The sequence below is a fragment of the Triticum aestivum genome, chromosome 4A (assembly GCF_018294505.1).
Source record: "Triticum aestivum cultivar Chinese Spring chromosome 4A, IWGSC CS RefSeq v2.1, whole genome shotgun sequence".
Lineage (NCBI taxonomy): Eukaryota > Viridiplantae > Streptophyta > Magnoliopsida > Poales > Poaceae > Triticum > Triticum aestivum.
The window spans coordinates 67,513,269-67,527,047 of record NC_057803.1 but is presented as its reverse complement, the minus strand read 5'-3'; the positions used below and the strand labels follow the sequence as shown (position 1 = coordinate 67,527,047).

General features: G+C 43.6%; 1 protein-coding gene and 1 non-coding gene across 2 annotated transcripts in view; both read right to left on the bottom strand.

Moving 5' to 3' along the window:
- The window catches only part of LOC123083729 (NADH dehydrogenase [ubiquinone] iron-sulfur protein 2), a 28,328-nt gene that overhangs the window by 7,500 nt on the left and 7,049 nt on the right, over window positions 1–13,779 (bottom strand). The window lies entirely within an intron of this gene.
- Window positions 196–269, bottom strand: TRNAD-GUC (transfer RNA aspartic acid (anticodon GUC)). Its single transcript has one exon. It is a non-coding gene; the product is annotated as a tRNA-Asp (tRNA).

The following is a 13,779-nucleotide window of genomic DNA, read 5'->3' as shown; positions in this document are numbered from 1 at the left end:
ACTCAGTCCTTGGTAAGACATAAGGGGGGAAGGAAGATCTTCACTCGTTCATTAAGTAAGTGCCTGCGGTGAGACCCACAACAAATGAAGGGGGTGGAGGGAGACCGAAGAAGGAACAATTGTCTTGAATGCTACGCTGGGATCAGCAGCTTCCAGTGTTTTCAAAATGAGTCGGGCAGGAAGAGGAAGATTGGGCGGGGAAAACGGGGTTCGAACCCGCGACTTCTGGCTTGACAGACCAGCACTCTAACCAACTGAGCTATTTCCCCCTTTCGTAACTACTGTCGATTCAACAGTCACCTACTGGTTACCTTTGTAACTATACCAAAGTAGCTGTACAACAGAATGCCCTTCGCCTTTAGTACTTTTCTTTTTCTTTTGACGACAGTAGAAAGAAATGGCTCTGCTCGCTTAGAGAAGGGGCTCCACGCTCTATCAGCTATTAGTTAGTTGGCGCTACGCGCGACTTCAGTTGACAAAAGCGAACAAGATAGCGCTAGCGCCCGCGGAGAACTTTCGTTTGTTCGCCTTCTAAAAGGCCTACTGACCTGCCGGTGAAAAGCCGGTTACAAAACAAATAATAAGACGTAGTGAAAAAGTACCAAAACAACTGAAGCCTACATCCCACTACGTCTGGGTTCCCCCTTCCTATGAACCTTGAGTCAATAGGTAGGGTCAACTATACCAAAGTGGAAGGGCCACTATCTAAGCTATTAGTGGGCTGGTTTGAACTATTGATTTACTGAATTGAGTGAAGCTGTGTTGCGTAACATATAGGTCGCCAAGGCCTAGAAGTACAAGTGGTCGCCCTAACGGTCACTCTCAAACTCACTACTTGAGTGATGAAAGTCACTTAGCTTCTTTAATAGGGCTTGCCAAAGAACCCCTCCGGGGCCCCGGGAAGAGGAAGAAGGAGATAGAGCAAAGGTCTCCTCTTTCTGTCCGCTCTTCCCGGCATGTAGAGATCCGATTGGGCTTATAGTTTAATTGGTTGAAACGTACCGCTCATAACAGTGATATTGTAGGTTCGAGCCCTACTAAGCCCATCTAACCTGCTTAATCAATGACTCCGGTAGTCACCTGAACCACTCTCTTGGATAGCCCACAGCCTCTCTTCTAGATGCGAAAGAAGATTCGATCAACGTACAAGGTTTGCCCTCTTGTGAGAAGGAGGGTTCTGAATTGTGTTCTCAGTGCAAAGGGAGTCTTTGAGAAGGTTCCGTTTTTCTGAAGAGAGAGAAGATCAGTAGAGCAGTCCGGCAGCTGTTCGGGGGTCAGCTTTGGGATTTTCCTGATCGACCCCTACCAGTGTATTAATCTACAAAAATGAAGATTGACATTCGTCAATTTACTGGATCTATCCTCTTCTACTAACTTTACAAAATGGAAGGGAAAATGTGAAGACCAAAGATGTCAACTACTAAGCATAGTCAATTGCAAATCGGCCGGTTGGTTTGCTTCTCTCCAAGTATGGGAGATTTTCCAATCTTCGAAAGATGCTCGTACTTTCTTGATCTTATGAAGAAGGGGCTTTCCTTAGCTGCGGACTTTGGGATCTTGAGAGTAGACCATGTCTTACGTTAGGGAATCCGAATCAATCCAAATCCTCTGACACTCCTTTTCAGCTGCTATTTGAATACATGTTCAGATGCAAAAGAGCTCGACTTCGAGTATGGTCTTGTTCTTAACTGCTTGAGAGAACGCATATATCCCCTTTTTATTGCTAAACCTCCACAAGCCTTCCCATGCTCGCTAATTGAACCGTCCGTCTTCATCTTAATCCATTCGTTTCCCGGTGGTCAACACACAATAGAATATGTTTGTTTTTGATCGGATTGAGACAAAAGTACCATTTTTTAGGATGTTCGCCGATTCTTGCTCTTCTTTCTCTCATAAAACTAGAGATACTAGCTTCTAATCTGCATATTTTTGCAAATCCTTTTCCATTTGGATTTTTGAAAACATTAACTTACCTCTAGAATTCCACTATATATAACGTTAACGTTCCGCCAAAATGTGCCAGGGCGAGTGAAAGGCAAGCCTACCCACGGTGTTAACTTGCCATCCCCAACAAATCTGCTAGCAGCCCATTCGAGTTCCGCTTGGAAACAAGAAGCTCTTCTTTATTTGCGTTTTTTTGCCCAAGATAAGCCCATTTTCCAGAGCCAAACCTATTATAAGAGTTCAACTGCCATATTCGGATGGAGTCCAAATGCTTGCATCTTGGGCTGAAGAATGACCCAATTCCTTAGCTTCCATGCATTAATCATATCCGGGGATGTGGGAATAGGGAGATGCCATCCATCTACACGACACGATAGCTTAAGCAAAGAATAGAGAGAGCTAAGCTAGAATACAAACAAAAAAGATATTCCACTAGCGTAGGCCTACCATAGAAAAGTCTAAAAAAACCTTTTCTTTGTATGTTAGCGGGAGAGAAAGCAAGCTTACGGTGCTTTGGATGTTAATGTTTTTGTAGGATACTAAACACCTATATATATATATATACATTGTTTTATACTCCTCTGTACAAGCGTATAAGAGCTATTATGCTCGATAAAAGGAAGTTTATGAATAAGTAAGTCTTTCTTTTTTGAATAGACGGCGGGAGAACTTACTTTTCCGGCTATCGTATGAACAATGCCGTCCGCTTTTCTTTTTTTAGTTTCCATGGATCTCTCCGACGAAGTAGCGGAAGCATGAAATGCTATTCACGAATGAGCATTGCTATCTGATTCCTACAAAAGAGATAGGGGAAGCTCACTTTTGTCAAATGGGGCTAGAAAGCATAGAACCCCGTCTTAAATCAACCGGTGAATCCAGAATCAAAGTGAGGAGAACAGGATATGTTATGAGAAGAGTGACGTGGGAATAGATTGCATTTCAAAAAGAATCTATACACTCAATAAGCCAGAACGGGAAGATTCAACTGCAAAAAGAACTGGTACGGTGTGAGAAGAGGCCTATTCTCAATAATGAACAAGATGATGCAGCTCTAGTTGCTGGAGGCAGAGGACGTGGACGCGGCAGGAATAGATCCAGGGGGAGGACGCGAATAAAAAAGGCTATGAGGATCATAAAAATTGAGGTGGAGGGAGATTGTATAACTAAGGATCGAGTAGAGGAAGATGTCAGTCTTTCAGTTGTAGATGATCATTACCGAAAAATATGTACATTCGAATGAAAAAAGATGGCCTGTCCGAGAGGAAATAAAGAATATTCATTTGCGGATTCTTCCGAACAAGCAACGGATTGAGCAACTAGCGCGAAAGCCGTTGCGCGTTAGCGCATCCGTTTTCTTGCTCGGGAACGAGGGGACTAAAAAAATTGTCAAAAGCCATCTTTCTCTTTAACTAACTAAGTATTCTTATAAATATGTATGTCTATGAGGTATTTTGACTTAATGGGAAGTAGGCATCTCATTCATAGGCAAGAGCAGGCCGGCCTGAAGGCTTGAACAGAAGGCAGGCAAGAAGGCATTAAATGGCTTTTAAGGATTCGGTGTAAAGATGCGGAGTACAATATCTTTATTTCTATAAAAATATATGGAATCCGCGATCCTATCCTATTTTTGAAGTCATTTTTTCATTCGAAATTATTTTCTTTCGCAAGAGCACTCAAACATAGATTGAAGATCTTCAGTTCTTCGGTCGGCAGCCGCAGTCAGTAATAGCAAGTAGCGTCCCATACTACTTTTCCTTTGAATGTTCATTCTGGAATTGAATGTCACAAACAAGACTCATACTTCAGAAAAAAAAAACTGCTTGAATCAGGAGCTGTAATCCGCAGCTTTAGAGATAGGGGCGGCAGTCACAGCATTGGCAGCAGTGAGTAGAGGTCAAGAAGAAGAAGCGGTAAGAGCAGTTAGAGAGCAAGCAGCGGCTCACCAAACCTTTCTGTTTCGGTTACAGCTCAAGCGGTTTGTTTTCAAGTAAGGTACTCAAGCAAGCTTTCCTCCTGAAGATAGAGTTTCGGGTGAGCTAGCAAAGAAAGTCAGCAGTTAACCGGAAATTGAGGTCAAATTAGCATTTCGTAAGTTTTAGTAAGGCCAGATATGGGAAGCAGGCCATGGAGAAAGAGAGGAATTAATCGTCCAACGCTATGTTAACAAATACGTGAAAGGTTTGATTATTCCATACACTTGAACGCGTTCCTTATCAATAGGTTTCGGAGAGACGAGCAATGATTGCTTGATGATCTTCACTGCATGAGACTAGACTTGACTCAAGCTTCATATGAAAGCATTTACTGAACTAAAGCCGTTGAGCCAAGTCAAGCGAAAGACTTATTCGAAGAAAGCTTTAAGAGAGTTTGTTGTCCCATGCCTTTCTGATGGTGAACCTCCTACTGCTTCTTCCAATTCTGAAACTGGGATTGGCATGTTAACTTTGCCCTTCCTTTAGACAAAGAGCCCCCAGTTTCGCCAAAAGACCTCTGCGTGTTGTCATTCAACTCCACACAAGCCTGTCGTTGGGCTACTTGCGTCTTCGACAGATACAAAGGAGAAGTGACGGTCGGTGAAATAGCCCTCCAACTCGTAGCTCTCCTTGCTTAACGTGAAAACTCTCCTTTCCGATGAAAACGAGAAAGAAAGATGTCAACTACTAAATGTGTTGCTTTGTGAATTTGATACTAGGTAGTTCTCCCCCCTCGGCAGACAAGTAGCCTTTGCGACTTACATCTCTGCTACAGGAGGGTATGAACCCCCGGATCTAGGCGAGGTGATGGCGGGGAACTCCAACAGGTTTTGGTTTCCTCCTCACTGATTGATGGAGCCCAAGACTGCTTGACGACTTTCAGTGTGGGGTCAGCTTGAGCCGAGGTCGTCTCGTAACAGGAACAGGAAGAATAGCAAACAAGCACACAAGCAGGAATAGGAATATTGGCTGTCACTATCCTATGGTTAGCAATCAACTACGGAGCTGGCAACTCACAAGCCAGCAAGTCAACCTCTGTCAGATCTTCGGCCCAGTTTATGGACGAAACTGACTCTACTTCCTCATTCAGGCTGATATGAACTGCAAAACTTTTCATCTTTAGCGTGGATATCGTAGGTATAAATGAAAGAAACTGGAATCAGGAAGTTGTTTCTTTCTCTCGATACGCAGAGGGGAGAGCATGCCATGTCTCAGGCAGTATATCAGTCGTTAACGATCTTACCGGGACACATCCAATTGAAACTAGAATCCCAACCTCTTTGGAAGAAGCTCCAAATAGAAAAAAATTCAGAGCAGGGAATCTTCCTACAAACTAAAATGTGTTAAATATATATATATACCTACATCTGCCTAGAAAAACTGGAGTTTCAGGCACCCTCGTGGGAGACATTGGATGTTGTCAACCGGCCTTAAAATGCTCATAAACATCTCTTCCCCCTTTGACTTAGTTTTCGCTCTCCTCTGTTTCTAGTAGAAAAAGCCTGATCCTACTTTGCGAGTCCAACAGGTCTAGTATTCTTTTCTTTTTCGTCTGAGGGAACATGGTAGCCCTGATCTAGCTAAGACTTGAGATTCCATTCTATTTCATTCTGATCTCGTTATGAGGAAATAGGTGAGGCGAGGCTAAGACAAGATATGGGACTTCCCGCGCTAAGTTGTTCCAATCTCTGTACTTAAGTAACCGAACTCGAAAGTGCTGCTATGAGCTAGATTTGTGCGTACAAGGGTAAAGAAGCGAGCAAGGCTACCTTTCCGCTGGAAATCCTATACCTGAGTGCTATTTGATCAGAGTGAGTTGTAATTGAGCTTGATTTACTTGCTCTTCTATTTGCATTTTTTGTTATGTACGTGGGTGACTCATCGTCGTGAGATCGGTTGGTCGAAAATTCTTTTCAAGTAGTCTCAGTCGGCGAACTCGGCTCCACAGAAGAAGTCAGTAGTGAATCAAAGAACTCATGCATGTAATCAGTGACTAGGGATCGATCAATCGGATGCAACCGAGCCATACAAAAAGAATTGGAAAAGGGATGACGCAAGAGCAGCGGAAGGTGACTTAGCAACATCAGTCATTTCCTATAGAAAGGATGGAAAGGATCTCTCTTCTATCTAGACGAAAGATCTCATTTTTGCTACCGCTCTCCCTCTTATGAGTCTCTGTCAGCCGTTGTTTAGTAGCTTTCAACGCGAGTTCAGTCATTCTCTTATATACTGAAAAGTACGAACTGACTTAAAGCACGAACATGAGAGCTTGAGAGTGAAATGAGTGGGCCGGCCAAAGAAGACCACTATGGAAGTGAAAGGGGAGGGCAAGAGCGGTTCGAAGACCATAGCCCGATGTGGGTACATTGGCGTCATCGTCGTATGAAATTCACGCACAAAGGGAGCCGCATCACTCTCAATGGCATTCAAGATAATCCTTCCTGCCGTCCAATCTCTGTCCGTAAGCTGCAAGGATTGCGGAAACGGGGTGCTGTTAGCCAGTGTGTGCAAGTGCGTCAGATTCACTAGGAGCATGATCTGCAAGCAATTACTCTGGATGCTGATCCTGCAGAGCAGACACCTCCAGCTGTTCAAGAACTGCTACAGGAGTTTGATGCTTTGTTCCGGGAGCCAAAGGAATTACCCCCTCATCGTGCCTGTGACCACCAAATTCCGTTGGTGCCAGGTGCAGTGCCAGTCAATGTCCGGCCATATAGATATGCACCCCACCAGAAAACAGAGATTGAGAAGCAAATCTGTGAGATGATGAACAATGGCATTATTCGTCGCAGCACGAGCCCCTTCGCTTCTCCAGTGCTCTTGGTTCGTAAGAAGGATGGATCCTGGCGGTTTTGAAATATCCTATGCCAGTTGCGGGTTGTCCCAAGCTCAACGTAGGTTCGCAAGAGAAAAAGAGGGGGTACCTTGTCTGTCGGTCGAAGAAGGCAACAAACAAGTGGAAGCAACCGATGCTTTGGTCATTCTACTCCTTGATGCCAGTCTGTGCTTGCTGTCATGCTGGCAAACGCGGGGGTTTCGGCCGGCTTTACCTACTATTGGATTTGAACCAATGACTCTCGCCATATGAAAGCGATACTCTAACCGCTGAGTCAAGTAGGTCAAGCTGAGTCAAGTCAGAGAAAATAGAAAAAAAGAGAAAGCCAACCAAAGCACAACCAGAGTTCTCCGCGGGGTGGAGCACTAAGAAAGAGAAAGCGTTATCGCTATACGAAATGAAGCAGCGGCTAGCACACTAAGATAAACCACTTGGTTTAAAAAACTGCTTAGTGGCGTTTGATTTCAACACTATTCCAGAGGTATATGACAAAAATTGTGGGAGAGACCTCTATGTTCCTCAGCTTAAATCATTCTATGATTGTTTACAATTCTGTCATCTATTTTACATGAGGGCTAGAGGGTGGTCTTGTAGCAAGAAAAGTGTTGAGTCCAGGCGCATTATGGTACGACTGAGACTGAGTTGGGCAGGAGCAAGCGGTTGGATTGGCCTGACTCTTCAAGACCAAAGATACTCGGCTTCCTCTTCATCAAGTCACGAAATTCGACCCTTAGTTAGCAGCACCAAAACTAGAGCAGGCCCAAGACAAGCAAGAACAGTCAGTCAACACCGATCAGGCAGGAAGCAGACAGTAAGCTAAGAATACTGGAAGAAGGTGGTCGCTCAGCCAAAGCCCTAGTTCAACCAGAACAGTAGGGAAAGCGGTAGAGGCCGCTCCGTAGCTTTGGTCGTCGCACTCTAATCTGCTTTAGAAGAAGCAGCTATTCTATTGCTTGGCTATAAAGCCTATAAGTAAGAACTCTGGGGAAGGAATCCGATCTGCAGATGAAGCAGAAGCAGGCAAAAGGCAAGCGCACAGCGAAGAATTTTCCATACTAGATCGACTCAACATTACCGAATCTACTCTGAGACTCTCTTCTCTTCATGGTTGGCTGTAAAAAAAGAGTCTCTTTAGTCCCCAACTCTATGGATTTTACTTTTTGGCCCCTGCTCTCGACGTTTTCTCGGGACGAGAGGCTATGAAATAGTTGAAAGCAGATGCAACATTAAAGAAAGTCAATCCAGTAGCCTTAAGTCATACCGAACACTATGTCCTAATAGTAAGGGATTTCTTTCAACCCGGTGGTAAGCCGGTGGCACCCAGAGAAAACGTTGCCCGAAGGAAGGGACTAAACCCATCTGCTCAAGTAGTAGCCAAGTAGTACCGAAGGAGTATCTCCGAGTTAAGGAGTACCAAAGGGAAGGAAGAAAAACCAAGTGAAAGAAAGAGATCACAATGGTCTAAGATATAGTCAGTGAACAATAACTCGGATCTGATGTCGGATCGAAACAAAAATGCAAAAAGACAACACAAACGTAAAAGATCGAACTCTAATTTAGTTACTGAGTGAGATGTTTTGCTACCTACAAAAGGTTGGTTCTTCCCCTACAACCCCTACCCCTCCAAGGCAGTACTCTTCATTGGCAAATCCGAATGTCTCGATCCGAGTTTAGACCCACCTACAGAAATTGATCCATCAACGGCTTTTTCTATAGTGGCAGGAAGTCTCCAACTCTTCGATATGCGCTAGCTAGGTAATCCCTTTACTTAATCTGATATGGGATCTCTTGCTACCAGAAAGGAACTGAACTGGCTTGCCCGAAAAGAATGGATTGCGACCCTTGGAGAGCTAATGGTACTGGACTGATAGCGCATTGATTGAACCGACCCCGGACGTACCACTGGGGAACCTGTGGCTGGAGAGAATCTCTCGCGATGGAGAAATGTCAAATGGGAAGCTCTATGGAGGCACACATCGTGTCGTTCGTCATCGAAATGGGACTGACTCGCTCGGGAACAGGCACAGGATTGAGGAACTTTCTGGCGTAACACGCCCGTAATGGGGCAATCTGACTAGCTGGTCAAAACCCTTTCCGCAGTGTTTAAGTGGTGCTGGAAGGAATCAAGAGGGGAGGAGGAAAGTTGTACCAGGTGGAAGGATAAGAGCTGATTGCTACTAAATCAGAACAAGCTTAGTTCTGCATGATGGCTCAATGGTGCATGGTCAACTCAGTAAACCTAACATCTCTGATCTCTGATCCAATTTCAACCCTACTGAACTCTTAAGAGTAGGTGTTTCAAGAACCTAAGTCCTTACAAAAAAAGAATCCATGATCACTATATACCCCCGAAGGTACTGAGCCCAAACATCTGAAGCCATACGGATACTCACATCTGCAAAAGGCTGAGATTGAGAATTGAGGAATTGCTGAAGAATTCACTGATACAATCCTCTACTAGCCCCTTTGCTTCACCTGTGCTGTTAGTGAAGAAGAAGGATGGGACATGGAGGATGTGCATTGAAACCAGGCAGCTGAATGCCAGTACAGTAAAGAAGAAATACCCAATTCCGGCACATAGATGCCCTATTGGATGAGTGGTGCTAAATATTACAGCAAGATTGACTTAAGATCTGGCTATCATCAGATCAGGATGAGAGAGGAAGACAAGCCCAAACTTCATTCAGAACCCTGTAACTATGAATTCAATGTGATGCGGGCTTACAAATGCTCCTGAAACGTTTCAAGCACTCATGAATGATGTGTTCAAACCCAGAAGATTTGTGTTGGTTTGATGATATACTTCTTGACAGTAAAACACTGAAGGAGCATCAACAGCACTTGCAGCTAACACTTTTTCTGCGGAATCAGCTACATGCTAAGATGAGCAAGTGTGAGCTTTGACTTTCAAAGGCGGAATATTAGGGGTAAAATGGAAAATAAGGTGGCAGATGCATTTAATAGGAGAAAGGCCGGAACATCTGTCTAGCTGGTCCAAGGTGTGCAAACCGCTTTGTGAAGGCCGACTGAGAATGAGGGACCTAGTAGTGTATTTCAAAGCCTTCTAGGCAAAGCTGCTTTGGCGTGCACTGAAAGGGCGTCTTCCTTTCCTATATTATACCAGAGGTGAGTGCATAATATGGTGTAGAACGGAGGGGATATCCTAAGTTGATGTGCACAAGTGCTTCCTCTGATTGAAGTCGATTGCCTCAACCAATTTCTTAGTACATCAACACAAGAAGTGGTGAATTGGGGATGGTACTACCTCAGTGAAATTGTGGGAAGATGGGTAGGTGGGGCCTCTCAACCAAGACATCGCGGTTGGCAAGTGGGGACTCTACTGAATTATAGCATGGGTGTGGTAGATTACTGACGTGAAGCCGGACCTCTATGAGTGCTCTACATGGCCGGATCAAAGCTATTCTAAAAACTAGATCCATTGGAGTGGGAAGTACTCAAGATGTAGAAGAGGACTCAAGCAGGTTTGGTCCTCTTTCTCTGATGTGTTCTTAGAACCCACTACCCTCCCTCCTAAAAGACCATGTGACCATCGGATTCACCTCACGATAGTCAACCAGTGAATCAAAGGCCTTATAGGTATTCACACCACCGGATGAAATTGAAGCCATAATCAAGGAGTTACTCTAGAATGGTACTCTACAACCTAGTTCATGCCTCACCGGCTCTTCTTTACAAGAAGAAAGAAGGTTCGTGGCGCCTATGGATTATAGGCAACTCAATGCGCAAACCGTAAAAAAGAAATACCCGATACCGGTCATTGATGATCTTCTGGATGAGCTACACGGTTATACTGTGTACTCAACAATCGTTTTATCTATTCCCACATCGATTCACCAATCCTGGAACTCGTTATGGATAGAAGGTCCGTAGAAGTGAAAGTAGGACGACGGGAGAAAAGAGTAAGGAGTACCGGAAAAAGAAGATTTTGGACTTTCTGCCCACGAAGAAATAGTAGCATTTGAAACTGGAAAGATTTACTTTGGATAGTAAATCCCCAAGGAAGGGCTATAATCCAAACAAAGGAGGAGCTAGCGGATAGTTCGAATTTCAATGATTAGGGAGGGGAATGAAACACTTGTCTTTCACAATCAATTCTTTCTTTTTTTATGTTTAGGACACGCGAAGCGAGAGCGAAACTCGCTATGAGGAGAAGACTCGGCAAGAGAGGTTTGAACAAGAGGAACTGCCGTCTAGTTGAGTTTGATCATTCTCTCTTTCTATCTCTCTTTCTTTCAAGAGCTGAATAAGGGCATATCCGCAAAGGAGAGAGAAACCGGACTTTCTTCTTTACCCCCCTCATTATTCAAGACATGAATATAAAGTGTATTGTACTCCCTTGGATCTTTTTCGGGATCTTTACTCGTCGTTGATCAAGGAAGCTAGAAGGAAAATGGGTGGTAGGGTGAATGGACATTCATATCCTCTCCGACTCGTCGGTTAGGAGAGTAGCGACCAAAAAGAAATCATTATACAGGATAACTGCTGTAGAGATAAAATGTAGGAAGGAGAAAGTTGGTTTCAATGAGTCATGTGAATTGTAGAAGAAATAGGTAAACAAGGCGGGTTAATATATATACGTTGAAAAGCAAGGGGATAAATTGAACGAAATGAAGAGCAATCCAGAATCCTATTTTGTATACTATAAGAAAAAGGCACTGAAAACATGGAAACGGAAGATGTTGTAACTGATATGGGTAGTCACACATTAGGCAAAATGGTGTAGTGGTTGGGCCAGGTAGCTTCTTCTTTTGAACAGCATTTCATTCTGTTTTGGATGCTTTCTACTATGTTTCAAGTGATCAAAGAAGAGTTTATTTCCCACTACTCATATCACATCTTATGTGTTGATGCAAGCTGACTAAATCAATAAGATGGTATTCGTATTTGATTAGACAAGATGGTATTCTTCTTTATTCCGGAGCACAACAATTCGGATCTCTATCTTATAGCTTATCCTTCCTATTCTGTATGTATTACGGTCATGTCAAGTCAATGGTCTGTCTGCCCTGCAACCGGTCTTGAATGGCTTCAGTGAATTGTTTGCTGAGCCTACAGAGTGACCTCCTAGGAGGACAATAGACCACAAAATACCCTTACTACCAGGCACTAAACTTGTCAATCATTAGAGAAGGGACAGAGTTCAAGATAAGACTATCTTGCCTGTTTGGTAGAGAGAGTACCGGGTATTCCGATGGTTAAAGATTCAAGTCTTAGTGGCAAAGGGGGACAACTTTGGCCTGCAACCGTTTCCACTTTACGGCCCACAGCTCGTGTTCTTCGGTATTAATTCGGTTTCTGTTTGTTTGGCTTGTCTCGTGCACCACCTGAATTGAATCATAGTAATGGGACTTTGGTAATCCAGTGATGAAGTCAATGCTGATAATGGACCATGCTTCATCAGGAATGGGTAGAGGATCGAAGAGGCCAGGGAGTTTTTAATGTTCTACCTTAGCTTGCTGACAGATTTGACACTTGTTGACAAAAGATTCCACTGATTGAAAGATTCTTGTCCAAGCAAATAGTGCCTTGATGCGGTGATAAGTAGCAGTAATGCCAGAGTGGGCACCAATACCACTGGCATGAAGTGCTTGCAAGATGTTTTTTGTTCATTTAGAAGTTTGCACCAACCCATACTCTTCCTCTATATCGAGTGACCCCATTATGCAATCAATATTTGCTATTCTTGTGAGTGCTCAGGACTGCCAATTCAGATAGTAAATTCTGGGTGAATGTGTCTTTGCTGTACCCTACAACAATATCAGTGAGCCATTGTGGTTGACAGGAAGTAATGGCATTGAGTTCATCTGGCTCATGTAATCTAGATAGTGGTGCATCAGCTGCCCTATTCTCTGAGCCTTTTATTGGATGGTATATTGTAATCCCATGAGCTTGAGGAAAGGAAAGCTTTGTGCTGCATTGGTGTTTTAAGTCTTTGAGCAGTCAAATGAGCTAAGCTCCTGTGAATGAAACGCCTGTCCTCCTAAGCCCAAACTCTAATGTGCTTGACTTGGAAGTAGGCCACTCTTTCACTGTGAGGATCTTCTTTTAGTCTGTAGCCACCCCTTGCCCACTAATGACATGACCCAGGTATTCTATCTGTGGTTGAGCAAATGAACATTTATTCAACTTCACATATAGTTGATTCTGCTTCAGAAGGTCAAATACTTGCTGCAAATGGGTGACATGATCTTGCAAGGATTTGCTGTAGATTAAGAATACCTACATATCACAGAGGTAAGCAATGATTCAACCACAGATTTGACCGCTATCATGAATAGTAGTTTTAGTAGAAAAGGGCGTTGATGATTGAAAGGATTTCTCCTCGAACCACTAGTAACTATGTCAGCTTTTGTCATTCTGATGATACTGAATCGGATCAATATTTGGAATAATAATATCTGATCTATCAAATCGATTCATCATCGAGAATGGAATAGTATAACATAGGAATTTGATCCAAACAAACTCTGAATTGGGATTTCTTATTGGATCAGGAATCCCATTGCATTCTGCATCCTTTTCCATTTTGCTTCTTTCAGGCAGTTTTGGCTCGCAATAAAGCTAGGGTCCTGATCGAGCAAGACTACATCCTATCTATCTACCTCTCCAAACACAATATCTTGAGTACCTACGATGGTGACTACATCTGCTGGCATGTGATGTTTGGACATAGAATCGAGTCCTTGTGAATGGGCAAAGCCAGGTGCTCTTATTTTACAACGGTAGGGACGATTACTCCCATTACTGACAAGAAAGACACCAAATTCACCTTTAGGTGCTTCAACTGCGGTATAGGTAGAAGGAGCTGGTACAGAAAAACCTTCTGTATAAAGTTCAAAATGGTGAATTGAGGTAGAGTAAACCGATGATCTGGTAGTCATTTGGCCGGCTATGGAAAGAAAAAGCTTGCATCTGCTCCCCCTAAACTATAACGGGTCCCATCTCTCTCCAAACCTAACGTGGTAGTTTCCCATCATAAGGCTTTCCATCTATAGATTGAGCCAT